The 26212-nt window shown below is 46.5% G+C and overlaps 8 non-coding genes and 38 pseudogenes across 8 annotated transcripts; 39 read left to right on the forward strand and 7 right to left on the reverse strand.

Annotated features, from left to right (window-relative positions):
* The first annotated feature begins 377 nt into the window (after window positions 1-377).
* On the forward strand, window positions 378-496 carry LOC148241335 (5S ribosomal RNA; annotated as a pseudogene).
* A 205-nt stretch (window positions 497-701) lies between these two features.
* LOC148241336 (5S ribosomal RNA) lies at window positions 702-820 on the forward strand (annotated as a pseudogene).
* A 561-nt stretch (window positions 821-1381) lies between these two features.
* Window positions 1382-1499, forward strand: LOC148241337 (5S ribosomal RNA; annotated as a pseudogene).
* Window positions 1500-1703: 204 nt separating this feature from the next.
* Window positions 1704-1822, forward strand: LOC148241338 (5S ribosomal RNA; annotated as a pseudogene).
* A 471-nt stretch (window positions 1823-2293) lies between these two features.
* Window positions 2294-2412, forward strand: LOC148241339 (5S ribosomal RNA; annotated as a pseudogene).
* Window positions 2413-2617: 205 nt separating this feature from the next.
* Window positions 2618-2736, forward strand: LOC148241340 (5S ribosomal RNA; annotated as a pseudogene).
* Window positions 2737-4173: 1437 nt separating this feature from the next.
* LOC148241341 (5S ribosomal RNA) lies at window positions 4174-4292 on the forward strand (annotated as a pseudogene).
* Window positions 4293-4854: 562 nt separating this feature from the next.
* LOC148241342 (5S ribosomal RNA) lies at window positions 4855-4973 on the forward strand. The gene has a single exon (XR_015815519.1). It is a non-coding gene; the product is annotated as a 5S ribosomal RNA (ribosomal RNA).
* A 202-nt stretch (window positions 4974-5175) lies between these two features.
* On the forward strand, window positions 5176-5294 carry LOC148241343 (5S ribosomal RNA; annotated as a pseudogene).
* Window positions 5295-6177: 883 nt separating this feature from the next.
* LOC148241344 (5S ribosomal RNA) lies at window positions 6178-6296 on the forward strand (annotated as a pseudogene).
* Window positions 6297-6859: 563 nt separating this feature from the next.
* LOC148241345 (5S ribosomal RNA) lies at window positions 6860-6978 on the forward strand (annotated as a pseudogene).
* Window positions 6979-7182: 204 nt separating this feature from the next.
* Window positions 7183-7301, forward strand: LOC148241346 (5S ribosomal RNA; annotated as a pseudogene).
* Window positions 7302-7862: 561 nt separating this feature from the next.
* Window positions 7863-7981, forward strand: LOC148241347 (5S ribosomal RNA; annotated as a pseudogene).
* A 559-nt stretch (window positions 7982-8540) lies between these two features.
* Window positions 8541-8659, forward strand: LOC148241348 (5S ribosomal RNA). The gene has a single exon (XR_015814917.1). It is a non-coding gene; the product is annotated as a 5S ribosomal RNA (ribosomal RNA).
* Window positions 8660-8864: 205 nt separating this feature from the next.
* On the forward strand, window positions 8865-8983 carry LOC148241349 (5S ribosomal RNA; annotated as a pseudogene).
* A 911-nt stretch (window positions 8984-9894) lies between these two features.
* Window positions 9895-10013, forward strand: LOC148241350 (5S ribosomal RNA; annotated as a pseudogene).
* A 563-nt stretch (window positions 10014-10576) lies between these two features.
* LOC148241351 (5S ribosomal RNA) lies at window positions 10577-10694 on the forward strand (annotated as a pseudogene).
* Window positions 10695-10835: 141 nt separating this feature from the next.
* LOC148241352 (5S ribosomal RNA) lies at window positions 10836-10954 on the reverse strand (annotated as a pseudogene).
* A 561-nt stretch (window positions 10955-11515) lies between these two features.
* On the reverse strand, window positions 11516-11634 carry LOC148241353 (5S ribosomal RNA; annotated as a pseudogene).
* A 186-nt stretch (window positions 11635-11820) lies between these two features.
* Window positions 11821-11939, reverse strand: LOC148241354 (5S ribosomal RNA; annotated as a pseudogene).
* Window positions 11940-12498: 559 nt separating this feature from the next.
* On the reverse strand, window positions 12499-12618 carry LOC148241355 (5S ribosomal RNA; annotated as a pseudogene).
* Window positions 12619-12824: 206 nt separating this feature from the next.
* On the reverse strand, window positions 12825-12943 carry LOC148241356 (5S ribosomal RNA). Its single transcript, XR_015815456.1, has one exon. It is a non-coding gene; the product is annotated as a 5S ribosomal RNA (ribosomal RNA).
* Window positions 12944-13506: 563 nt separating this feature from the next.
* Window positions 13507-13625, reverse strand: LOC148241357 (5S ribosomal RNA; annotated as a pseudogene).
* A 206-nt stretch (window positions 13626-13831) lies between these two features.
* Window positions 13832-13950, reverse strand: LOC148241358 (5S ribosomal RNA; annotated as a pseudogene).
* Window positions 13951-15121: 1171 nt separating this feature from the next.
* On the forward strand, window positions 15122-15240 carry LOC148241359 (5S ribosomal RNA; annotated as a pseudogene).
* A 205-nt stretch (window positions 15241-15445) lies between these two features.
* On the forward strand, window positions 15446-15564 carry LOC148241360 (5S ribosomal RNA). The gene has a single exon (XR_015814963.1). It is a non-coding gene; the product is annotated as a 5S ribosomal RNA (ribosomal RNA).
* Window positions 15565-16125: 561 nt separating this feature from the next.
* On the forward strand, window positions 16126-16243 carry LOC148241361 (5S ribosomal RNA; annotated as a pseudogene).
* Window positions 16244-16444: 201 nt separating this feature from the next.
* LOC148241362 (5S ribosomal RNA) lies at window positions 16445-16563 on the forward strand (annotated as a pseudogene).
* Window positions 16564-16772: 209 nt separating this feature from the next.
* Window positions 16773-16891, forward strand: LOC148241363 (5S ribosomal RNA). The gene has a single exon (XR_015815546.1). It is a non-coding gene; the product is annotated as a 5S ribosomal RNA (ribosomal RNA).
* Window positions 16892-17454: 563 nt separating this feature from the next.
* Window positions 17455-17573, forward strand: LOC148241364 (5S ribosomal RNA; annotated as a pseudogene).
* Window positions 17574-17778: 205 nt separating this feature from the next.
* Window positions 17779-17897, forward strand: LOC148241365 (5S ribosomal RNA). The gene has a single exon (XR_015815334.1). It is a non-coding gene; the product is annotated as a 5S ribosomal RNA (ribosomal RNA).
* A 995-nt stretch (window positions 17898-18892) lies between these two features.
* Window positions 18893-19011, forward strand: LOC148241366 (5S ribosomal RNA). The gene has a single exon (XR_015816048.1). It is a non-coding gene; the product is annotated as a 5S ribosomal RNA (ribosomal RNA).
* A 205-nt stretch (window positions 19012-19216) lies between these two features.
* On the forward strand, window positions 19217-19335 carry LOC148241367 (5S ribosomal RNA). Its single transcript, XR_015814923.1, has one exon. It is a non-coding gene; the product is annotated as a 5S ribosomal RNA (ribosomal RNA).
* Window positions 19336-19896: 561 nt separating this feature from the next.
* Window positions 19897-20014, forward strand: LOC148241368 (5S ribosomal RNA; annotated as a pseudogene).
* A 204-nt stretch (window positions 20015-20218) lies between these two features.
* LOC148241369 (5S ribosomal RNA) lies at window positions 20219-20337 on the forward strand (annotated as a pseudogene).
* Window positions 20338-20546: 209 nt separating this feature from the next.
* LOC148241370 (5S ribosomal RNA) lies at window positions 20547-20665 on the forward strand (annotated as a pseudogene).
* A 204-nt stretch (window positions 20666-20869) lies between these two features.
* Window positions 20870-20988, forward strand: LOC148241371 (5S ribosomal RNA; annotated as a pseudogene).
* Window positions 20989-21197: 209 nt separating this feature from the next.
* LOC148241372 (5S ribosomal RNA) lies at window positions 21198-21316 on the forward strand (annotated as a pseudogene).
* Window positions 21317-21879: 563 nt separating this feature from the next.
* On the forward strand, window positions 21880-21998 carry LOC148241373 (5S ribosomal RNA; annotated as a pseudogene).
* Window positions 21999-22223: 225 nt separating this feature from the next.
* On the forward strand, window positions 22224-22342 carry LOC148241374 (5S ribosomal RNA; annotated as a pseudogene).
* Window positions 22343-22901: 559 nt separating this feature from the next.
* LOC148241375 (5S ribosomal RNA) lies at window positions 22902-23020 on the forward strand (annotated as a pseudogene).
* Window positions 23021-23224: 204 nt separating this feature from the next.
* LOC148241376 (5S ribosomal RNA) lies at window positions 23225-23343 on the forward strand (annotated as a pseudogene).
* A 209-nt stretch (window positions 23344-23552) lies between these two features.
* Window positions 23553-23671, forward strand: LOC148241377 (5S ribosomal RNA; annotated as a pseudogene).
* Window positions 23672-24233: 562 nt separating this feature from the next.
* LOC148241378 (5S ribosomal RNA) lies at window positions 24234-24352 on the forward strand (annotated as a pseudogene).
* An 877-nt stretch (window positions 24353-25229) lies between these two features.
* On the forward strand, window positions 25230-25348 carry LOC148241379 (5S ribosomal RNA; annotated as a pseudogene).
* A 561-nt stretch (window positions 25349-25909) lies between these two features.
* LOC148241380 (5S ribosomal RNA) lies at window positions 25910-26028 on the forward strand (annotated as a pseudogene).
* Window positions 26029-26212: the final 184 nt, after the last annotated feature.

Here is a 26212-nt window from a genome sequence, read left to right on the forward strand (position 1 = left end):
GTATTTGCAGTACGGAATGAAACATGAGGGATCATACCAGCACTAATGCAAAGGATTCTATCAGAACTCCGCAGTTAAGGGTGCTTGGGCGAAAAAAGTACTCAAATGGGTGACCTCCTGCGAAGTCCTTATATTTCACCCATTTTCTTGGGAGGTCCTTGTGTTGCACCCGTCTTTTTGCAGATGATTCTTTCGACGTTATGCGCGACTGGATTTATGGTCCGCAGGTTTATTCGCAAATGTGAGTCACGGCGCTGTAGCATTTTACTTGATATTAGAACGAGAATGGGAGGTGCAGTGCGCACGCACAAGGAAAAAAATTACGGGAGGGGGAAGAAAGGAGAATGAGTTTATGTATTTGCAGCGCAAAATTAAACAGGTGCGATCATACCAGCACTAATGCACCGGATCCCATCAGAACTCCGCCGTGAAGTGTGCTTGGGCGAGATTAGTACTCGGATGGGCGACCTTCTAGGAAGTCCTCGTGTCGCACCAATTATTTTTCAGACGGGTCGTTCAACGTTACGCGCGTCTGGAACTAGGGTCCGCTGGTTTATACGCAAATGTGAGTCAAGAAGCAGGGGCATTTTAATCGATATTAGAACGAGAATGAGAGGTGAAATGTGAACGCACAAGGAAACAAATGACGGGAGGGGGAAGAAAGGAGAAGGAGTGTATGTATTTGCAGCGCGAAATTAAACAGGTGCGATCATACCAGCACTAAAGTTCCAGATCCCATCAGAACTTCGCAGTTAAGTGTGCTTGGGCGATGGTAGTACTCGGATGGGTGACCACCTGGGAAGCCCTCGTGTTGCACCTATTTTTTTTCGAATGGGTTGTTCGACGTTACGCGCAAATGGAATTATAATCTGCTGGTTCATTTGCAAAGGTGAGTCACGATGCCGGGGCATATTACTTGATATTAGAACGAGAAAGAGAGATGCAGAGTGCACGCACAAGGAAACAAATGACTGGAGGGGGGATGGAAGGAGAAAGAGTGTATGTATTTGCAGTGCAGAATGAAACATGAGGGATCATACCAGGACTAATGCAACGGATTCTATCAGAACTATGCAATTAAGGGTGCTTGGGCGAGAAAAGTACTCGGATGGGTGACCTCCTGCGAAGTCCTTATATTTCACCCATTTTCTTGGGAGGTCCTCGTGTTGCACCCATCTTTTTACAGATGATTCTTTCGACATTACGCGCGACTTGATTTATGGTCCGCAGGTTTATTCGCAAATGTGAGTCACGGCGCCGCGGCATTTTACTTGATATTATAACGAGTACGGGAGGTGCAGTGTGCACGCACAAGGAATCAAATGACGGGAGGAGGAAGAAAAGAGAAGGAGTGTATGTATTTGAAGCGCAAAATTAAACAAGTGGCATCATACCAGCACTAATGCACTGGATCCCATCAGAACTTTGCAGTTAAGTGTGCTTGGGCGAGAGTAGTACTCGGATGGGTGACCTCTTGGGAAGTCCTCGTATCGCAATAATTTTTTTTCAGATGGGTCGTTCGACGTTACGCGCGACTGGAACTATGATCCGCTTGTTTATACGCAAATGTGAGTCAAAAATCAGGGGCATTTTTATCGATATTAGAACGAGAAGGAGAGGTGCAGTGTGAACGCACAAGGAAACAAATGATGGGAGGGGGGGAGGGAAGAAGGAGTGTATGTATTTTCAGCACGAAATTAAACAGGTGCGGTCACACCAGCACAAATGCACCGGATCCCATCAGAACTCCGAAGTTAAGTGTGCTTTGGCGAAAGTAGTACAATGATGGGTTACCTCCTGGGAAGTTCTCGTGTTGCACCCATTTTCTTTTTTTCAGATGTTCCGTTCGACGTTACGCGCGACTTTAATTATGGTCCGCAAATTTATTCGCAAATGTGAGTCACGGTGCCGTGGCATTTTACTTGATATTTGAACGAGAACGAGAGGTGCAGTGCGCACGCACAAGGAAATAAATGACGGGAGGGGGAAGAAAGGAGAAGGAGTTTATGTATTTGCAGCGCGAAATTAAACTGGTGCGAAGTCCTTATATTTCACCCATTTTCTTAGGAAGTCCTCGTGTTGCACCCATTTTTTTGCAGATGATTCTTTCGACGATACGCGCGACTTGAATTATGGTCCTCAGGTTTATTCGCAAATGTGAGTCACGGCACCGTAGCATTTTACTTGATATTAAAACGAGCACGGGAGGTGCAAGGCGCACGCACAAGAAAACAAATGGCGGGAGGGGGAAGAAAGGGAAATGAGTTTATGTATTTGCAGCGCGAAATTAAACAGGTGCGATCATACCAGCACTAATGCACTGGATCCCATCAGAACTCCGCAGTTATGTGTGCTTGGGCGAGATTAGTACTCGGATGGGTGACCTCCTAGGAAGTCCTCTTGTCGCACCAATTTTTTTTCAGACGGGTCGTTCGACGTTACGCGCGTCTGGAACTTGGGTCCGCTGGTTTATACGCAGCTGTGAGTCAAGAAGCAAGGGCATTTTAATCGATATTAAAACGATAATGAGAGGTGAAGTGTGAACGCACAAGGAAACAAATGACGGGAGGGGGAAGAATGGAGAAGGAGTGTATGTATTTGCAGCGCGAAATTAAACAGGTGCGATCATACCAGCACAAAAGCTCCAGATCCTATCAGAACTCCGCAATTAAGTGTGCTTGGGCGAGGGTAGTACTCGGATGGGTGACCACCTGGGAAGCCCAAGTGTTGCTTCTATTTTTTTTCGGATAGGTTGTTCGACGTTACGCGCGAATGGAATTATAATCCGCTGGTTCATTTGCAAAGGTGAGTCACGGTGCCGGGGCGTATTACTTGTTATTAGAACGAGAAAGATAGATGTAGAGTGCTCGCACAAGGAAACAAATGACGGGAGGGGGGATGGGAGGAGAAAGAGTGTATGTATTTGCAGTGCAGAATGAAACATGAGGGATCATACCAGCACTAATGCAACGGATTCTATCAGAACTCCGCAGTTAAGCCCAAGTGTTGCACCCATTTTTTTGCAGATGATTCTTTCGACGTTACGCGCAACTTGAATTATGGTCCTCAGGTTTATTCGCAAACGTGAGTCACGGCGCTGTAGCATTTTACTTGATATTAGAACGAGAACGGGAGGTGCAGTGCGCACGCACAACGAAACAAATGACGGGAGGGGGAAGAAAGGGGAATGAGTTTATGTATTTGCAGCGCAAAATTAAACAGGTGCGATCATACCAGCATTAATGCACCGGATCCCATCAGAACTCCGTAGTGAAGTGTACTTGGGCGAGATTAGTATTCGGATGGGTTGTTCGACATTACACGCGAATGGAATTATAAACCGCTATTTTATTTGCAAATGTGAGTCACGGTGCCGGGGCATATTACTTGATATTAGAACGAGAAAGAGAGATGCAGAGTGCACGCACAAGGAAACAAATGACGGGAGGGGGGATGGGAGGAGAGAGAGTGTTTGTATTTGCAGTGCAGAATTAAACAGGTGCGATCATACCAGCACTAATGCAGCGGATTCTATCATAACTCCGTAGGTAAGGGTGCTTGGGTGAGAGTAGTACTAGCATGGGTTACCTCCTGCGAAGTCCTTATATTTCACCCATTTTCTTGTAAAGTCCTCGTGTGGCACCCATTTTTTTGCAGATGATTCTTTCGACGTTACGCGCGACTTGAATTATGGTCATCAGGTCTATTCGCAAATGTGAGTCACGACACCGTAGTATTTTACTTGATATTAGAACGAGTACGGGAGGTGCAGTGCGCGCGCACAAGGAAATAAATGACGGGATGAGGAAGAAACGAGAATGAGTGAATGTATTTGAAGCGCAAAATTAAACAAGTGGCATCATACCAGCACTACTGTACTGGATCCCATCAGAACTCTGCAGTTAAGTGTGCTTGGGCGAGAGTAGTACTCAGATTGGTGACCTCTTGGGAAGTCCTCGTATCGCAACAATTTTTTTTCAGATGGGTAGTTCGACGTTAGGCGCGACTGGAACTATGGTCCGCTGGTTTATACGCAAATGTGAGTCAAGAATCAGGGGCATTTTAATCGATATTAGAACAAGAAGGAGAGGTGCAGTGTGAACGCACAAGGAAACAAATGATGGGAGGGGGGAGGGAAGAAGGAGTGTATGTATTTTCAGCACGAAATTAAATAGGTGCGGTCACACCAGCACAAATGCATCGGATCCCATCAGAACTTCGCAGTTAAGTGTGCTTTGGCGAAAGTAGTACAATGATGGGTTACGTCCTGGGAAGTTCTCGTGTTGCACCCATTTTTTTTTTTCAGATGTGTCGTTCGACGTTACGCGCGACTTTAATTATGGTCCACAGATTTATTCGCAAATGTGAGTCACGGCGCCGTGGCATTTTACTTGATATTTGAACGAGAACGAGATGTGCAGTGCGCACGCACAAGGAAACAAATGACGGGAGGGGGAAGAAAGGAGAAGGAGTGTATGTTTTTGCAGTGCGAAATGAAACAAGTGTGATCATACCAGCACTAATGCGACGGATTCTATCAGAACTCCGTAGGTAAGGGTGCTTGGGCTAAAGTAGTACTAGCATGGGTTACTTCCTACGAAGTCTTTATATTTCACCCATTTTCTTGTGAAGTCCTCGTGTTGCACCTATTTTTTTGCAGATGATTCTTTTGACGTTACGCGCGACTTGAATTATGGTCCTCAAGTTTATTCGCAAATGTTAGTCACGGTATTGTAGCATTTTACTTGATATTAGAACGAGAACGGGAGGTGCAGTGCGCACGCACAAGGAAACAAATAACGGGAGGGGGAAGAAAGGGAAATGAGTTTATGTATTTGCTGCGCAAAATTAAACAAGTGCGATCATACCAGCACTAATGCACCGGATCCCATCAGAACTCCGCAGTGAAGTGTGCTTGGGCGAGATTAGTACTGAGATGGGTGACCTCCTGGGAAGTCCTCGTGTCGCAAAAATTTTTTTTCAGACGGGTTGTTCGACGTTACGCACGTCTGGAACTAGGGTCCACTGGTTTATACGCAAATGTGAGTCAAGAAGCAGGGGCATTTTAATCGATATTAGAACGAGAATGAGAGGTGAAGTGTGAACGCACAAGGAAACAAATGACGGGAGGGGGAAGAAAGGAGGAGTGTATGTATTTACAGCGCGAAATTAAACAGGTGCGATCATACCAGCACTAAAGCCCCGCATCCCATCAGAGCTCCGCAGTTAAGTGTGCTTGGGCGAGAGTAGTACTCGGATGGTTGACCACTTGGGAAGCCCTCGTGTTGCACCTATTTTTTTTCGGATGGGTTGTTCGACGTTTCGCGCGAATGGAATTATAAACCGTTGGTTCATTTGCAAAGGTGAGTCACGGTGCCGGGGCATATTACTTGATATTAGAACGAGAAAGAGAGATGCAGAGTGCACGCACAAGGAAACAAATGACGGAAGGGGGGATGGAAGGAGAAAGAGTGTATGTATTTGCAGTCCAGAATGAAACATGAGGGATCATACCAGCACTAATGAAACGGATTCTATCAGAACTCCGCAGTTAAGGGTGCTTGGGCGAGAAAAGTACTCGGATGGGTGACCTCCTGTGAAGTCCTTATATTTCACCCATTTTCTTGGGAGGTCCTCGTGTTGCACACATCTTTTTGCAGATAATTCTTTCGATGTTACGCGCGACTTGATTTATGGTCCGCATATTTATTCGCAAATGTGAGTCACGGCGCCGTGGCATTTTACTTGATATTAGAACGAGTACGGGAGGTGCAGTGCACGCGCACAAGGAAATAAATGACGGGATGAGGAAGAAACGAGAATGAGTGTATGTATTTGAAGCGCAAAATTAAACAAGTGGCATCATACCAGCACTACTGTACTGGATCCCATCAGAACTCTGCAGTTAAGTGTGCTTGGGCGAGAGTAGTACTCAGATTGGTGACCTCTTGGGAAGTCCTCGTATCGCAACAATTTTTTTTCAGATGGGTAGTTCGACGTTAGGCGCGACTGGAACTATGGTCCGCTGGTTTATACGCAAATGTGAGTCAAGGATCAGGGGCATTTTAATCGATATTAGAACGAGAAGGAGAGGTGCAGTGTGAACGCACAAGGAAACAAATGATGGGAGGGGGAGAGGGAAGAAGGAGTGTATGTATTTTCGGCACGAAATTAAACAGGTGCGGTCACACCAGCACAAATGCACCGGATCCCATCAGAACTCTGCAGTTAAGTGTGCTTTGGCGAAAGTAGTACAATGATGGGTTACCTCCTGAGAAGTTCTCGTGTTGCACCCATTTTCTTTTTTTCAGATGTGCCGTTCGACGTTACGCACGACTTTAATTATGGTCCGCAGATTTATTCGCAAATGTGAGTCACGGCGCCGTGGCATTTTACTTGATATTTGAACGAGAACGAGAGGTGCAGTGCGCACGCACAGGGAAACAAATGACGGGAGGGGGAAGAAAGGAGAAGGAGTGTATGTATTTGCAGCGCGAAATGAAACAGGTGCGATGATACCAGCACTAATGCAACGGATTCTATCAGAACTCCGTAGGTAAGGGTGCTTGGGCGAGAGTAGTACTAGCATGGGTTACCTCCTGCGAAGTCCTTATATTTGACCCATTTTCTTGTGAAGTCTTCGTGTTACACCCATTATTTTGCAGATGATTCTTTCGACGTTACGCGCGACTTGTATTATGGTCCTCAGGTTTATTTGCAAATGTGAGTCACGGCACAGTATCATTTTACTTGATATTAGAAGGAGAACGGGAGGTGCAGTGCGCACGCAAAGGGAAACAAATGACGGGAGGGGGAAGAAAGGGGAATGAGTTTATGTATTTGCAGCACAAAATTAAACAATTGCGATCATACCAGCACTAATGCACCGGATCCAATCAGAACTCCGCAGTTAAGTGTGCTTGGGTGAGATTAGTACTTGGATGGGTGACCTCTTGGGAAGTCCTCGTGTCGCACCAATTTTTTTCAGACGGGTCGTTCGACGTTACACGCGTCTGGAACTAGGGTCCGCTGGTTTATACGCAAATGTGAGTCAAGAAGCAGGGGCATTTTAATCGATATTAGAACGAGAATGAGAGGTGAAGTGTGAACGCACAAGGAAACAAATGACGAGAGGAGGAAGAAAGGGGAAGGAGTGTATGTGATTGCACTGCGAAATTAAACAGGTGCGATCATACCAGCACTAAAGCTCTGGATCCCATCAGAACTCCGCAATTAAGTGTGCTTGGGCGAGGGTAGTACTCTGATAGGTGACCACTTGGGAAGCCCTCGTGTTGCACCTATTTTTTTTCGGATGGGTTGTTCGACGTTACGCGCGAATGGAATTATAAACCGCTGGTTCATTTGCAAAGGTGAGTCACGGTGCCGGGGCATATTACTTGATATTAGAACGAGAAGGAGAAATGCAGAGTGTATGCACAAGGAAACAAATGAAGGGATGGGGGATGGAGGGAGAGAAAGTGTATGTATTTGCAGCGCAGAATGAAACATGAGCAATCATACCAGGACAAATGCAACGGGTTCTATCAGAACTCCGCAAGTTAAGGGTGTTTGGGCGAGAGTAGCACTAGGATGGGTGACCTCCTGCGAAGTCCTTATATTTCACCCATTTTCTTAGGAAGTCCTCGTGTTGCACCCATTTTTTTGCAGATGATTCTTTCGACGATACGCACGACTTGAATTATGGTCCTCAGGTTTATTCGCAACTGTGAGTCACGGCACCGTAGCATTTTACTTGATATTAGAACGAGCACGGGAGGTGCAGTGCGCACGCACAAGGAAACAAATGACGGGAGGAGGAAGAAAGGAGAAGGAATTTATGTATTTGCAGCGCGAAATTATACGGGTGCTATCATACCAGCACTAATGCACCGGATCCCATCAAAACTCCGCAGTTAACTGTGCTTGGGCGAGAGTAGTAGTCGGATGGGTGACCTCCTGAGAAGTCCTCGTATCGCAACAATTTTTTTTCAGATAGGTCGTTCGACCTTACGCGCGACTGGAACTAGGGTCCGCTGGTTTATACGCAAATGTGAGTCGAGAAGCAGGGGCATTTTAATCGACATTAGAACGAGAAGAAGAGGTGTAGTGTGAACGCACAAGGAAACAATCGATGGGAGGGGGAGGGAAGGAGAGGGAGTGTATGTATTTTCAGCACGAAATGAAACAGGTGCGATCATACCAACACTAATGCAACGTATTCTATCAGAACTCTGTAGGTAAGGGTGCTTGGGCGAGAGTAGTACAAGCATGGGTTACCTCCTGCGAAGTCCTTATATTTCACCCATTTTCTTGTGAAGTCCTCGTGTTGCACTCATTTTTTTGTAGATGATTCTTTCGACGTTACGCGCGACTTGAATTATGGTCCTCAGGTTTATTCGCAAATGTGAGTCACGGCGCCGTGGCATTTTACTTGATATGTGAACGAGAACAGGAGGTGCAGTTCGCACGCACAAGGAAACAAATGACGGGAGGGGGAAGAAAGGGGAATGAGTTTATGTATTTGCAGCGCAAAGTTAAACAGGTGCGATCATACCAGCACTATTGCACCGGATCCCATCAGAACTCCGCAGTTAAGTGTGTTTGGGCGAGATTAGTACTCGGATGGGTGACCGCTTGGGAAGTCCTCGTGTTGCACCAATTTTTTTTCAGACGGGTCGTTGGACATTACGCGCGTCTGGAACTAGGGTCCGCTGGTTTATACGCAAATGTGAGTCAAGAAGTAGGGGCATTTTAATCGATATTAGAACGAGAATGAGAGGTGAAGTGTGAACGCACAAGAAAACAAATGACGGGAGGGGGAAGAAAAGAGAAGGAGTGTATGTATTTGCAGCGCGAAATTAAACAGGTGCGATCATACCAGCACTAATGCCCCGGATCCCATCAGAACCCCGCAGTTAAGTGTGCTTGGGCGAGAGTAGTACTCGGATGGGTGACCACTTGGGAAGCCCTCGTGTTGAACTTATTTTTTTTCGGATGGGTTGTTCGACGTTACGCGCGAATGGTATAAACCGCTGGTTCATTTGCAAAGGTGAGTCACGGTGCCGGGGCATATTACTTGATATTAAAACGAGAAAGAGAGATGCAGAGTGCACGCACAAGGAAACAAATGACGGGAGGGGGAATGGAAGGAGAAAGAGTGTATGTATTTGCAGTGCATAATGAAACATGAGGGATTATACCAGCACTAATGCAACGGATTCTATCAGAACTCCGCAGTTAAGGGTGCTTGGGCGAGAAAAGTACTCGGATGGGTGACCTCCTGCGAAGTTCTTATATTTCACCCATTTTCTTGGGAGGTCCTCGTGTTGCACCCATCTTTTTGCAGATGATTCTTTCGACGTTACACGTAACTTGATTTATGGTCCGCAGGTTTATTCCCAAATGTGAGTCACGGCGTCGTGGCATTTTACTTGATATTTGAACGAGAACGTGAGGTGCAGTGCGCACGCACAAGGAAACAAATGGCGGGAGGGGGAAAAAAGGAGAAGGAGTGTATGTATTTGCAGCGCGAAATGAAACAGGTGTGATCATACCAGCACTAATGCAACGGATTCTATCAGAACTCTGTAGGTAAGGGTGCTTGGGCGAGAGTAGTACTAGCGTGGGTTACCTCTTGCGAAGTCCTTATATTTCACCCATTTTCTTGTGAAATCCTCGTATTGTACCCATTTTTTTGCAGATGATTCTTTCGACGTTACGCGCGACTTGAATTATGGTCCTCATGTTTATTCGCAGATGTGAGTCACGGCGTTGTAGCATTTTACTTTATATTAGAACGAGAACGGGAGGTGCAGTGTGCACGCACAAGGATACAAATGACGGGAGGGGGAAGAAAGGAGAAGGAGTTTATGTATTTGCAGCGTTGAATTAAACGGGTGCGATCATACCAGCACTAATGCACCAGATCCCATCAGAACTCTGCAGTGAAGTGTGCTTGGGCGAGATTAGTACTCGAATGGGTGACCTCCTGGGAAGTCCTCGTGTCGGACTAATTTTTTTTTTCAGACGGGTCACTCGACGTTACGCGCGACTGGAACTAGGGTCCACTGGTTTATACGCAAATGTGAGTCAAGAAGCAGGGGCATTTTAATCGATATTAGAACGAGAAGGAGAGATGCAGAGTGCACGCACAAGGAAACAAATGACGGGAGGGGGGATGGAGGGAGAAAAAGTGTATGTATTTGCAGTGCAGAATGAAACTTGAGCAATCATACCAGTACTAATGCAACGGATTCTATCAGAAATCCGCAGTTAAGGGTGCTTGGGTGAGAAAAGTACTCGGATGGGTGACCTCCTGCGAAGTCCTTATATTTCACCCATTTTCTTGGGAGGTCCTCGTGTTGCACCCATCTTTTTGCGGATGATTCTTACGACGTTACGCGCGACTTGATTTATGGTCCGTAGGTTTTTTTGCCAATGTGAGTCACGGCACCGTGGCATTTTACTTGATATTAGAACGAGTACGGGAGCTGCAGTGCGCACGCACAAGGAAACAAATGACGGGAGTTGGAAGAAAAGTGATGGAGCGTATGTATTTGAAGCGCAAAATTATACAAGTGGCATCATACCAGCACTAATGCACTGGATCCCATCATAACTCTGCAGTTAAGTGTGCTTGGGCGAGAGTAGTACTCGGATGGGTGACCTCTTGGGAAGTCCTCGTATCGCAAAAATTTTTTTTTAGATGGGTACACCTCTTCTTCTCGTTCTAATTTCAATTAAATTGCCCCTGCTTCTTGACTCACATTTGCGTATAAACCAGCGGACCCTAGTTCCAGTCGCGCGTAAGGTCGAACGACATATCTGAAAAAAAATTGCTGCGATACGAGGACTTCCTAGGAGGTCACCCATCCGAGTACTACTCTCGCCCAAGCACAGTTAACTGCGGAGTTTTGATGGGATCTGGTGCATTAGTGCTGGTATGATAGCAACCGTATAATTTCGCGCTGCAAATACATAAATTCCTTCTCCTTTCTTCCCCCTCCCATCATTTGTTTCCTTGTGCGTGCGCACTGCACCTCCCGTGCTCGTTTTAATATCAAGTAAATTGCTACGATGCTGTGACTCACATTTGCGAATAAACCTGAGGACCATAATTCAAGTCGCGCGTATCGTCGAAAGAATCATCTGCAAAAAAATGGGTGCAACACGAGGACTTCCTAAGAAAATAGGTGAAATATAAGGACTTCGCAGGAGGTCACCCATCCTAGTGCTACTCTCGCCCAAACACCCTTAACTTGCGGAGTTCTGATAGAACCCGTTGCATTGGTGCTGGTATGATTGCTCATGTTTCATTCTGCGCTGCAAATACATACACTTTCTCTCCCTCCATCCCCCCTCCCTTCATTTGTTTCCTTGTGCATACACTTTGTATCTCTCCTTCTTGTTCTAATATCAAGTAATATGCTCCGGCACCGTGACTCACCTTTGCAAATGAACCAGCGGTTTATAATTCCATTCGCGCGTAACGTCGAACAACCCATCCGAAAAAAAATATGTGCAACACGAGGGCTTCCCAAGTAGTCACCCATCCGAGTACTACTCTTGCCCAGGCACACTTAACTGCGGAGTTCTGATGGGATCCGGAGCTTTAGTGCTGGTATGATCGCAGCTGTTTAATTTCGCGCTGCAAATTCATACACTCCTTCTCATTTGTTTCCTTGGGCGTTCACACTTCACCTCTCATTCTCGTTCTAATATCGATTAAAATGCCCCTACTTCTTGACTCACATTTGCGTATAAACCAGCGGACCCTAGTTCCAGACGCGCGTACCGTTGAACGACCCGTCTGAAAAAAAATTGGTGCTACACGAGGACTTCCCAGGAGGTCACCCATCCGAGTACTAATCTCGCCCAAGCACACTTCATTGCGGAGTTCTGATGGGATCCGGTGCATTAATGCTGGTATGATCGCACCTGTTTAATTTCGCACTGCAAATACATAAACTCATTCCCCTTTCTTCCCCCTCCCGTCATTTGTTTCCTTATGCGTGCGCACTGCACCTCCCGTTCTCGTTCTAATATAAAGTAAAATGCTACAGCGCCGTGAATCACATTTGCGAATAAACCTGAGGACCATAATTCAAGTCGCGCGTAACGTCGAAAGAATCATCTGCAAAAAAATGGGTGCAACACGAGGACTTCACAAGAAAATGGGTGAAATATAAGGACTTCATAGGAGGTAACCCATGCTAGTACTACTCTCGCCCAAGCACCCTTACCTACAGAGTTCTGATAGAATCCGTTGCATTAGTGCTGGTATGATCGCACCTGCTTCATTTCGTGCGCAAAATACATACACTCCTTCTCTTTCCCTCCCCCTCCCATCAATTGTTTCCTTGTGCGTTCACACTGTACCTCTCCTTCTCGTTCTAATATCGATTAAAATGCCCCTGCTTCTTGACTCACATTTGCGGATAAACCAGCGGATCCTAGTTCCAGTCGCGCGTAATGTCGAACGACCCGTCTGAAAAAAAATTGGTGCGACACGAGGACTTCCCAAGAGGTCGCCCATCCGAGTACTACTCTCGCCCAAGCACCCTTAACTTGCGGAGTTCTGATAGAATCCGTTGCATTGGTGCTGGTATGATTGCTCATGTTTCATTATGCGCTGCAAATACATACACTTTTTCTCCCTCCATCCCCCCTCCCGTCATTTGTTTCCTTGTGCGTGCACTCTGCATCTCTCCTTCTAGTTCTAATATCGATTAAAATGCCCCTGCTTTTTGAATCACATTTGCGTATAAACCAGCAGACCCTAGTTCCAGTCGCGCGTAACGTCGAACGACCCGTCTGAAAAAAAATTGGTGCGACACGAGGACTTCCCAGGAGGTCACCCATCCGAGTACTACTCTCGCCCAAGCACACTTAACTGCGGAGTTCTGATGGGATCCGGTACATTAGTACTAGTATGATCGCACCCGTTTAATTCAACGCTGCAAATACATAAACTCCTTCTCCTTTCTTCCCCCTCCCGTCATTTGTTTCCTTGTGCGTGCGCACTGCACCTCCCGTGCTCGTTCTAATATAAAGTAAAATGCTACGGTTCCGTGACTCACATTTGCGAATAAACCTGAGGACCATAATTCAAGTCGCGCTTATCGTCGAAAGAATCATCTGCAAAAAAATGGGTGCAACACGAGGACTTCCTAAGAAAATAGGTGAAATATAAGGACTTCGCAAGAGGTCACCCATCCTAGTGCTACTCTCGCCCAAGCACCCTTAACTTGCGGAGTTCTGATAGAATCTGTTGCATTGGTGCTGGTTTGATTGCTCATGTTTCATTCTGCGCTGCAAATACATACACTTTTTCTCCCTCCATCCCCCCTCCCGTCATTTGTTTCCTTGTACGTGCACTCTGCATCTCTCCTTCTAGTTCTAATATCGATTAAAATGCCCTTGCTTCTTGACTCACATTTGCGTATAAACCAGTGGACCCTAGTTCCAGTCGCGCATAACGTCGAACGACCCGTCTGAAAAAAAAAATTAGTGCGACACGAGGACTTCCCAGGAGGTCACCCATCTGATTACTACTCTCGCCCAAGCACACTTAACTGCGAAGTTTTAATGGGATCCGGTGCATTAGTGCTGGTATGATCGCACCTGTTTAATATTGCGTTGCAAATACATAAACTCCTCCTTTCTTCCCCCTCCCGTCATTTGTTTTCTTGTGCGTGCGCACTGCACCTCTCGTTCTTATTCATATATCAAGTAAAATTCCACGGCGCCATGACTCACATTTGCGAATAAATCTGCGGACCATAATTAAAGTCGCGCGTAACGTCGAACGGCACATCTGAAAAAAAGAAAATGGGTGCAACACGAGAACTTCCTAGGAGGTAACCCATCATTGTACTACTTTCGCCAAAGCACACTTAACTGCGGAGTTCTGATGGGATCCGGTGCATTTGTGCTGGTGTGACCGCACTTGTTTAATTTCGTGCTGAAAATGCATACACTCCTTCTTCCCTCCCCCCTCCCATCATTTGTTTCCTTGTGCGTTCACACTGCACATCTCCTTCTCGTTCTAATATCGATTAAAATGCCCCTGATTCTTGACTCACATTTGCGTATAAACAAGCGGACCATAGTTCTAGTCGCACGTAAGCCGATGTTGGTGGCGTGAGGAGGTGATATGTGTGTGTGTGGCCTAACAAGCTCGAGAGGTGTAGGAGAGTGTATAAGTCACCGGTGTTGGTGACGGGAGGTGAAAATGCTTGTGTGTGTGCGTGGCCCTACACTCATTCTGCTTCCCTCCCCCTCCCATCAATTGTTTCCTTGTGCGTTCACACTGCACCTCTCCTTCTCGTTCTAATATCGATTAAAATGCCCCTTCTTCTTGACTCACATTTGCGTATAAACCAGCGGACCCTAGTTCCAGTCGCGCGTAACGTAGAACGATCCGTCTGAAAAAAAATTAGTGCAACACAAGGACTTCCAGTGCATTAGTGCTGGTATGATCGCACCTCCGCAGTTAAGTGTGCTTGGGCGAGAGTAGTACTCGGATGGGTGACCTCCTGGGAAGTCTTCGTGTCGCACCAATTTTTTTTCAGACGGGTCGTTCGACGTTACGCGCGACTGAAACTAGGGTCCGCTGGTTTATACGCAAATGTGAGTCAAGAAGCAGGGGCATTTTAATCAATAATAGAACGAGAAGGAGAGGTGCAGTGTGAACGCACAAGGAAACAATTGATGGGAGGGGGAGGAAAGGAGAAGGAGTGTATGTATTTTCAGCACGAAATGAAACAGGTGCGATCATACCAGCACTAATGCAACAGATTCTATCAGAACTCCGTAGGTAAGGGTGCTTGGGCGAGAGTAGTACTAGCATGGGTTACCTCCTGCGAAGTCCTTATATTTGACCCATTTTCTTGTGAAGTCCTCGTGTTGCACCCATTTTTTTGCAGATGATTCTTTCGACGTTACGCGCGACTTGAATTATGGTCCTCAGGATTATTGGCAAATGTGAGTCACGGCGCCGTAGCATTTTACTTGATATTAGAACGAGCACGGGAGGTGCAGTGCGCACGCACAAGGAAACAAATGGCGGGAGGGGGAAGAAAGGAGAATGAGTTTATGTATTTGCAGCGCGAAATTAAGCAGGCGCGATCATAACAGCACTAATGCACCGGATCCCATCAGAACTCCGCAGTTAAGTGTGCTTGGGCGAGATTAGTACTCGGATGGGTGACCTCCTTGGAAGTCCTCGTGTCGCACCAATTTTTTTTCAAACGGGTCGTTCGACGTTACGCGCTTCTGGAACTAGGGTCCGCTGGTTTATACGCAAATGTGAGTCAAGAAGCAGGGGCATTTTAATCGATATTAGAACGAGAATGAGAGGTGAAGTGTGAACGCACAAGGAAACAAATGACGGGAGGGGGAAGAAAGGCGAAGGAGTGTATGTATTTGCAGCGCGAAATTAAACAGGTGCGATCATACTAGCACTAAAGCTCCAGATCTCATCAGAACTCCGCAGTTAAGTGTGCTTGGGCGAGGGTAGTACTCGGATGGGTGACCACCTGGGAAGCCCTCGTGTTGCACCTATTTTTTTTTGGATGGGTTTTTCGACGTTACGCGCGAATGGAATTATAATCCGCTGGTTCATTTGCAAAGGTAAGTCACGGTGCCGGGGCATATTACTTGACATTAGAACGAGAAAGAGAGATGCAGAGTACACGCACAAGGAAATAAATCACGGGAGGGGGGATGGAAGGAGAAAGAGTGTATGTATTTGCAGTGCAGAATGAAACATGAGGGATCTTACCAGCACTAATGCAACCGATTCTATCAGAATTCCGCAGTTAAGGGTGCTTGGGCGAGAAAAGTACTCGGATGGGTGACCTCCTGCGAAGTCCTTATATTTCACCCATTTTCTTGGGAGGTCCTCGTGTTGCACCCGTCTTTTTGCAGATGATTTTTTCGACGTTACGCGCGACTTGATTTATGGTCAGCAGGTTTATTCGCAAATGTGAGTCACGGCGCCGTGGCATTTAACTTGATATTGAAACGAGTACGGGAGGTGCAGTGCGCACGCACAAGGAAACAAATGACGGGACGAGGAAGAAAAGAGAAGGAGTGTATGTAGTTGAAGCGCAAAATTAAACAAGTGGCATCATACCAGCACTAATGCACTGGATCCCATCAGAACTCTGCAGGTAAGTGTGCTTGGGAGAGAATAGTACTCGGATGGGTGACCTCTTGGGAAGTCCTCGTATCGCAACAATTTTTTTAGATGGGTCGTTCGACGTTACGCGCGACTGGAACTATGGTCCGCTTGTTTATACGCAAATGTGAGTCAAGAATCATGGGCATTTTAATCGATATTAGAATGAGAAGGAGAGGTGCAGTGTGAACACACAAGGAAACAAATGATGGGAGGGGGGAGGGAAGAAGGAGTGTATGTATTTTCAGCACGAAATTAAGCAGGTGCGGTCACACTAGCACAAATGCACCGGATCCCATCAGAACTCCGCAATTAAGTGTGCTTTGACGAAAGTAGTACAATGATGGGTTACCTCATGGGAAGTTCTCGTGTTGCACCCATTTTCTTTTTTTCAGATGTGCCGTGCGACGTTACGCGCGACTTTAATTATGGTCCGCAAATTTATTCGCAAATGTGAGTCACGGCGCCGTGGCATTTTACTTGATATTTGAACGAGAACGAGAGGTGCAGTGCGCACGCACAAGGAAACAAATGACAGGAGGGGGAAGAAAGGAGAAGTAGTTTATGTATTTGCAGCGCGAAATTAAACAGGTGCGATCATACCAGCACTAATGCACCGGATCCCATCAGAACTCCGCAGTTAAGTGTGCTTGGGCGAGAGTCGTACTCGGATGGGTGACCTCCTAGGAAGTCCTCGTGTCGCACTAATTTTTCTTTTCAGACGGGTCGTTCGACGTTACACGCGACTGGAACTAGGATCCACTGGTTTATACACAAATGTGAGTCAAGAAAAAGGGGCATTTTAATCCATATTAGAACGAGAAGGAGAGATGCAGAGTGCACGCACAAGGAAACAAATGACGGGAGGGGGGATGGAGGGAGAAAAAGTGTACGTATTTGCAGCGCATAATGAAACATGAGCAATCATACCAGCACCAATGCAACGGATTCTATCAGAACTCCGCAAGTTAAGGGTGCTTGGGCGAGAGTAGCACTAGGATGGGTGACCTCCTGCGAAGTCCTTATATTTCACCCATTTTCTTAGGAAGTCCTCGTGTTGTACCCATTTTTTTGCAGATGATTCTTTCGACGTTACGCGCGACTTGAATTATGGTCCTCAGGTTTATTCGCAAATGTGAGTCACGGCGCTGTAGCATTTTACTTGATATTAGAACGAGAACGGGAGCTACAGTGCGCACACACAAGGAAACAAATGACGGGAGGGGGACGAAAGGGGAATGAGTTTATGTATTTGCAGCGCGAAATTAAACAAGTGCAATCATGCCAGCACTAATGCACCGGATCCAATCAGAACTCCGCAGTTAAGTGTGCTTGGGCGAGAGTAGTACTCGGATGGGTGACCTCTTTGGAAGTCCTCGTGTCGCACCAATTTTTTTTCAGACGGGTCGTTCGACGTTACGCGCGACTGGAATTTGGGTCTGCTGGTTTATACGCAAATGTGAGTCAAGAAGCAGGGGCATTTTAATCGATATTAGAACGAGAATGAGAGGTGAAGTGTGAACGCACAAGGAAAAAAATTATCGGAGGGGAAAGAAAGGAACAGGAGTGTATGTATTTGCAGCGCGAAATTAAACAGGTGCGATCATACCATCACTAAAGCCCCGGATCCCATCAGAACTCCGCAGTTAAGTGTGCTTGGGCGAGAGTAGTACTCTAATGGGTGACCTCTTGGGAAGCCCTCGTGTTGCACCTATTTTTTTCGGATGGGTTGTTCGACGTTACGCGCGAATGGAATTATAAACCGCTGGTTCATTTGCAAAGGTGAGTCACGGTGCCGGGGCATATTACTTGATATTAGAACGAGAAAGAGAGATGCAGAGTGCACGCACAAGGAAACAAATGACGGGAGGGGGGATGGGAGGAGAAAGAGTGTATGTATTTGCAGTGCAGAATGAAACATGAGGGATCATACCAGCACTAATGCAACGGATTCTATCAGAACTCTGCAGTTAAGGGTGCTTGGGCGAGAAAAGTACTCGGATGGGTGACCTCCTGCGAAGTCCTTATATTTCACCCATTTTCTTGGGAGGTCCTCGTGTTGCACCCATCTTTTTGCAGATGATTCTTTCGACGTTACGCGCGACTTGATTTATGGTGACCTCCTTGGAAGTCGTCATGTTGCACCCATTTTTTTTCGGATGGGTCACTCGACGTTACGCGCGAATGCAATTATAAACCGCTGGTTCATTTGCAAAGGTGAGTCACGATGCTAGGGCATTTTACTTGATATTAGAACGAGAAGGAGAGATGCAGAGTGCACGCACAACGAAACAAATGACCGGAGAGGGGATGGAGGGAGAAATAGTGTATGTATTTGCAGCGCAGAATGAAACATGAGAGATCAAACCAGCACCAATGCAACGGATTCTATCAGAACTCTGCAAGTTAAGGGTGCTTGGGCGAGAGTAGCACTAGGATGGGTGACCTCATGTGAAGTCCTTATATTTCACCTATTTTCTTAGAAAGTCCTCGTGTTGCACCCATTTTTTTACAGATGATTCTTTCGACGTTACCCGCGACTTGAATTATGGTCCTCATGTTTATTCGCAAATGTGAGTCACGGCGCTGTAGCATTTTACTTGATACTAGAACGAGAACGGGAGGTGCAGTGCGCACGCACAAGGAAACAAATGACGGGAGGGGGAAGAAAGGGGAATGAGTTTATGTATTTGCAGCACAAAATTAAACGGGTGCGATCATACCAGCACTAATGCACCGGATCCCATCAGAACTCCGCAGTGAAGTGTGCTTGGGCGAGATTAGTACTCGGATGGGTGACCTCTTGGGAAGTCCTCGTGTCGCACCAATTTTTTTTCAAACGGGTCGTTCGACGTTACGCGCGTCTGGAACTGGGGTCCGCTGGTTTATACGCAAATGTGAGTCAGGAAGAAGGGGCATTTTAATCGATATTAGAACGAGAATGAGAGGTGAAGTGTGAACGCACAAGGAAACAAATGACGGGAGGGGGAAGAAATGAGAAGGAGTGTATGTATTTGCAGCACGAAATTAAACAGGTGCGATCATACCAGCACTAAAGCTCCGGATCCCATCAGAACTCCGCAGTTAAGTGTGCTTGGGCGAGAGTAGTGCTCGGATGGGTCACCACCTGGGAAGCCCTCGTGTTGCACCTATTTTTTTTTCGGATGGGTTGTTCGACGTTACACGCGAATGGAATTATAAACCGCTGGTTCATTTGCAAAGGTGAGTCACGGTGCCGGGGCATATTACTTGATATTAGAACGAGAAAGAGAGATGCAGAGTGCACGCACAAGGAAACAAATGACGGGAGGGGGGATGAAAGGAGAAAGAGTGTATGTATTTGCAGTGCAGAATGAAACATGAGGGATCATACCAGCACTAATGCAACGGATTCTATCAGAACTTCGCAGTTAAGGGTGCTTGGGCGAAAAAAGTACTCGGATGGGTGACCTCCTGCGAAGTCCTTATATTTCACCCATTTTCTTGGGAGGTCCTCGTGTTGCACCCGTCTTTTTGCAGATGATTCTTTCGACGTTATGCGCGACTTGATTTATGGTCCGCAGGTTTATTCGCAAATGTGAGTCAGGCGCCGTGGCATTTTACTTGATATTAGAACGAGCACGGGAGGTGCAGTGCGCACGCACAAGGAAACAAATGACGGGATGAGGAAGAAAAGAAAAGGAGTGTTGGTATTTGAAACGCAAAATTAAACAAGTGGCATCATACCAGCACTAATGCACTGGATCCCATCAGAACTCTGCAGTTAAGTGTGCTTGGGAGAGAATAGTACTCGGATGGGTGACCTCTTGGGAAGTCCTCATATTGCAACAATTTTTTTTTAGATGGGTCGTTCGACGTTACACGCGACTGGAACTATTGTCAGCTGGTTTATACGCAAATTTGAGTCAAGAATCAGGGGCATTTTAATCGATATTAGAATGAGAAGGAGAGGTGCAGTGTGAACGCACAAGGAAACAAATGATGGGAGGGGGAGAGGGAAGAAGGAGTGTATGTATTTTCAGCACGAAATTAAACAGGTGCGGTCACACAAGCACAAATGCACCGGATCCCATCAGAACTCCGCAGTTAAGTGTGCTTTGGCGAAAGTAGTACAATGATGGGTTACCTCCTGGGAAGTTCTCGTGTTGCACCCATTTTCTTTTTTTCAGATGTGCCGTTTGACGTTACGCGCGACTTTAATTATGGTCCGCAGATTTATTCGCAAATGTGAGTCACGGCGCCGTGGTATTTTACTTGATATTTGAACGAGAACGAGAGGTGCAGTGCGCACGCACAAGGAAACAAATGACGGGAGGGGGAAGAAAGGAGAAGGAGTTTATGTATTTGCAGCGTGGAATTAAATGGGTGCGGTCATACCAGCACTAATGCACCGGATCCCATCAGAACTGCGCAGTTTAGTGTGCTTGGGCGAGAGTAGTACTCGGATGGGTGACCCCTTGGGAAGTCCTCGTGTCGCACCAATGTTTTTTCAGACGGTTCGTTCGACATTACGCGCGACTGGAACTATAATCTGCTGGTTTATACGCAAATGTGAGTCAAGAATCTGGGGCATTTTAATCGATATTAGAACGAGAAGGAGAGGTGCAGTGTGAATGCACAAGGAAACAAATGATGGGAGGGGGGGAGGGAAGAAGGAGTGTATGTATTTTTAGCTCGAAATTAAACATGTGCGCTCACACCAGCACAAATGCACCGGATCCCATCAGAACTCCGCAGTTAAGTGTGCTTTGACGAAAGTAGTACAATGATGGGTTACCTCCTGGGAAGTTCTCGTGTTGTACCCATTTTCTTTTTTTCAGATGTGCCGTTCGATGTTACGCGCGACTTTAATTATGGTCCGCAGATTTATTCGCAAATGTGAGTCACGGCACTGTGGCATTTTACTTGATATTTGAACGAGAACAAGAGGTGCAGTTCGCACGCACAAGGAAACAAATGACGGGAGGGGGAAGAACGGAGAAGTAGTTTATGTATTTGCAGCGCGAACTTAAACGGGTGCGATCAGACCAGCACTAATGCACCGGATCCCATCAGAACTCCGCAGTTAAGTGTGCTTGGGCGAGAGTAGTACTCGGATCGGTGACCTCCTGGGAAGTCCTCGTGTCGCACTAATTTTTTTTTTCAGACGGGTCGTTCGACGTTACCCGCGACTGGAACTAGGGTCCACTGGTTTATACACAAATGTGAGTCAAGAAAAAGGGGCATTTTAATTGATATTAGAACGAGAAGGAGAGATGCAGAGTGCACGCACAAGGAAACAAATGACGGGAGGGGGGATGGAGGGAGAAAAAGTTTATGTATTTGCAGCGCAGAATGAAACATGAGCAATCATACCAGCACCAATGCAACGGATTCTATCAGAACTCCGCAAGTTAAGGGTGTTTGGGCGAGAGTAGCACTAGGATGGGTGACCTCCTGCGAAGTCCTTATATTTCACCAATTTTCTTAGGAAGTCCTCGTGTTGCACCCATTTTTTTGCAGATGATTCTTTTGACGTTACGCGCAACTTGAATTATGGTCCTCAGGTTTATTCGCAAATGTGAGTCACGGTGCTGTAGCATTTTACTTGATATTAGAACAAGAAAGGGAGCTGTAGTGCGCACGCACAAGGAAACAAATGACGAGAGGGGGACGAAAGGGGAATGAATTTATGTATTTGCAGCGGGAAATTAAACAGGTGAAATTATTCCAGCAGTAATGCACCGGATCCCATCAGAACTCCGCAGTGAAGTGTGCTTGGGCGAGAGTAGTACTCGGATGGGTGACCTCTTGGGAAGACCTCGTGTCGCACCAATTTTTTTTCAGACGGGTCGTTTAACGTTACGCGCGACTGGAACTAGGGTCCGCTGGTTTATACACAAATGTGAGTAAAGAAGTAGGGGCATTTGAATCGATATTAGAACGAGAATGAGAAGTGAAGTGTGAACGCACAAGGAAACAAATGACCGGAGGGGGAAGAAAGGAGAAGGAGTGTATGTATTTGAAGAAAGGGTCCACTGGTTTATACGCAAAATTAAACAGGTGCGATCATACCAGCACTAAAGCCCTGTATCCCATCAGAACTCCGCACTTAAGTGTGCTTGGGTGAGAGTAGTACTCGGATGGGTGACAACTTGGGAAGCCCTCGTGTTGCACCTATTTTTTTTGGATGGGTTGTTCGACGTTACGCGCGAATGGAATTATAAACTGCTGGTTCATTTGCAAAGGTGAGTCACGGTGCCGGGGCATATTACTTGATATTAGAACGAGAAAGAGAGATGCATAGTGCACGCACAAGGAAACAAATGACGGGAGGGGGGATGGGAGGAGAAAGAGTGTATGTATTTGCAGTGTAGAATGAAACATGAGGGATCATACCAGCACTAATGGAACGGATTCTATCAGAACTCCGCAGTTAAGGGTGCTTGGGCGAGAAAAAAACTAGGATGGGTGACCTCCTGCGAAGTCCTTATATTTCACCCATTTTCTTGGGATGTCCTCGTGTTGCACCCATCTTTATGCAGATGATTCTTTCGACGTTACGCGCGACTTGATTTATGGTCCGCAGGTTTATTCGCAAATGTGAGTCACGGCGCCGTGGCATTTTACTTGATATTAGAACGAGTACGGGAGGTGCAGTGCGCACGCACAAGGAAACAAATGACGGGAGGAGGAAGAAAAGAGAAGGAGTGTATGTATTTGAAGCGCAAAATTAAACAATTGGCATCATACCAGCACTAATGCACTGGATCCCATCAGAACTCTGTAGTTAAGTGTGCTTGGGCGAGAGTAGTACTTGGATGGGTGACCTCTTGGGAAGTCCTCGTATCGCAATAATTTTTTTTCAGATGAGTCGTTCGACGTTACGCGCGACTGGAACTATGGTCCGCTGGTTTATACGCAAATATGAGTCAAGAATCAGGGGCATTTTAATCGATATTAGAACGAGAAGGAGAGGTGCAGTGTGAACGCACAAGGAAACAAATGATGGGAGGGGGGGAGGGAAGAAGGAGTGTATTTATTTTCAGCACGAAATTAAACAGGTGCGGTCACACCAGCACAAATGCACCGGATCCCATCAGAACTCCGCAGTTAAGTGTGCTTTGGCGAAAGTAGTACAATGATGGGTTACCTCCTGGGAGGTTCTCGTGTTGCACCCATTTTCTTTTTTTCAGATGTGCCGTTCGACCTTACGCGCGACTTTAATTATGGTCCGCAGATTTATTCGCAAATGTGAGTCACGACGCCGTGGCATTTTACTTGATATTTGAGCGAGAACGAGAGGTGCAGTGCGCACGCACAAGGAAACAAATGATGGGAGGGGGAAGAAAGGAGAAGGAGTTTATGTATTTGCAGCGCGAAATGAAACAGGTGCGATCATACCAGCACTAATGCACCGGATCCCATCAGAACTCCGCAGTTAAGTGTGCTTGGGTGAGAGTAGTACTCGAATTGGTTACCTCTTGGGAAGTCCTCGTGTCGCACTAATTTTTTTTTCAGACGGGTCATTCGACGTTACGCGCGACTGGAACAAGGGTCCACTGGTTTATACGCAAATGTGAGTCAAGAAGCAGGGGCATTTTAATCGATATTAGAACGAGAAGGAGAGATGCAGAGTGCACGCACAAGGAAACAAATGACCGGAGGGGGGATGGAGGGAGAAAAAGTATATGTATTTGCAGCGCAGAATGAAACATGAGCAATCATACCAGCACCAATGCAACGGATTCTATCAGAACTCCGCAAGTTAAAGGTGCTTGGGCGAGAGTAGCACTAGGATGGGTGACTTCCTGCGAAGTCCTTATATTTCACCCATTTTCTTAGGAAGTCCTCGTGTTGCACCCATTTTTTTGCAGATGATTCTTTCGACGATACGCGCGACTTGAATTATGGTCATCAGGTTTATTCGCAAATGTGAGTCAAGGCACCGTAGCATTTTACTTGATATTAGAAAGAGCACGGGAGGTGCAGTGCGCACGCACAAGGAAACAAATGACGGGAGGGGGAAGAAAGGAGAAGGAGTTTATGTATTTGCAGCGTGGAATTAAACGTGTGCGATCATACCAGCACTAATGCACCGGATCCCGTCAGAACTCCGCAGTTAAGTGTGCTTTGGCGAGAGTAGTACTCGGATGGGTGACCTCTTGGGAAGTTCTCGTGTCGCACTAATTTTGTTTCAAACGGGTCGTTCGACGTTACGCAGGACTGGAACTAGGGTCCGCTGGTTTATACGCAAATGTGAGTCAAGAAGCAGGGTCATTTTAATCGATATTAGAACGAGAAAGAGAGGTGCAGTGTGAACGCACAAGGAAACAATTGATGGGAGGGGGAGGGAAGGAGAAGGAGTGTATGTATTTTTAGCACGAAATGAAACAGGTGCGATCATACCAGCACTAATGCAACGGATTCTATCAGAACTCCGTACGTAAGGGTGCTTGGGCGAGAGTAGTACTTGTATGGGTTACCTCCTGCGATGTCCTTATATTTCGCCCATTTTCTTGTGAAGTCCTCGTGTTGCACCCATTTTTTTGCAGATGATTTTTTCGACGTTACGCGCGACTTGAATTATGGTGCTCAGGTTTATTCGCAAATGTGAGTCACGGCATTGTAGCATTTTACTTGATATTAGAACGAGAACGGGAGATGCAGTGCGCACGCACAAGGAAACAAATGACGGGAGGAGGAAAAAAGGGGAATGTGTTTATTAATTTGCAGCGCGAAATTAAATAGGTGCGATCATACCACCACTAATGCACCGGATCCTATCAGAACTCCGCAGTTAAGTGTTCTTGGGCGAGATTAGTACTCGGATGGGCGAGATTAGTACGCGTGTCGCACCAATTTTTTTTCAGACGGGTCGTTCGACGTTACGCGCGTCTGGAACTAGGGTCCGTTGGTTTATACGCAAATGTGAGTCAAGAAGCAGGGGCATTTTAATCGATATTAGAACGAGAATGAGAGGTGAAGTGTGAACGCACAAGGAAACAAATGACGGGAGGGGGAAGAAAGGAGAAGGAGTGTATGTATTTGCAGCGCAAAATTAAACAGGTGCGATCATACCAGCACTAAAGATCTGGATCCCATCAGAACTTCGCAGTTAAGTGTGCTTGGGCGAGAGTAGTACTCGGATGGGTGTCCACCTAGGAAGCCCTCGTGTTGCACCTATTTTTTTTTCGGATGGGTTGTTCGACGTTACGCGCGAGTGGAATTATAAACCACTGGTTCATTTGCAAAGGTGAGTCACGGTGCCGGGGCATATTACTTGATATTAGAACGAGAAAGAGAGATGCAGAGTGCACGCACAAGGAAACAAATGACGGGAGGGGGATGGAAGGAGAAAGAGTGTATGTATTTACAGTGCAGAATGAAATATGAGGGATCATACCAGCACCAATGCAACGGATTCTATCAAAACTCCGCAAGTTAAGGGTGCTTGGGCGAGAGTAGCACTAGGATGGGTGACCTCCTGCGAAGTCCTTATATTTCACCCATTTTCTTAGGAAGTCCTCGTGTTGCACTAATTTTTTTGCAGATGATTCTTTCGACGATACGCGCGACTTGAATTATGGTCCTCAGGTTTATTCGCAAATGTGAGTCACGGCACCGTAGCATTTTACTTTATATTAGAACGAGCACGGGAGGTGCAGTGCGCACGCACAAGGAAACAAATGACGGGAGGGGGAAGAAAGGAGAAGGAGTTTATGTATTTACAGCGCGGAATTAAACGGGTGCGATCATACCAGCACTCATGCACCGGATCCCATCAGAACTCCGCAGTTAAGTGTGCTTTGGCGAGAGTAGTACTCGGATTGGTGACCTCCTGGGAAGTCTTCGTGTCGCACCAATTTTTTTTCAGACGGGTCGTTCGACGTTACGCGCGACTGGAGCTAGTGTCCGCTGGTTTATACGCAAATGTGAGTCAAGAAGTAAGGGCATTTTAATCGATATTAGAACGAGAAGGAGAGGTGCAGTGTGAATGCACAAGGAAACAATTGATGGGAGGGGGAGGGAAGGAGAATGAGTGTATGT

Source organism: Carica papaya, chromosome 8 (assembly GCF_054855325.1).
Source record: "Carica papaya isolate Zhongbai chromosome 8, ASM5485532v1, whole genome shotgun sequence".
Classification (NCBI taxonomy): domain Eukaryota; kingdom Viridiplantae; phylum Streptophyta; class Magnoliopsida; order Brassicales; family Caricaceae; genus Carica; species Carica papaya.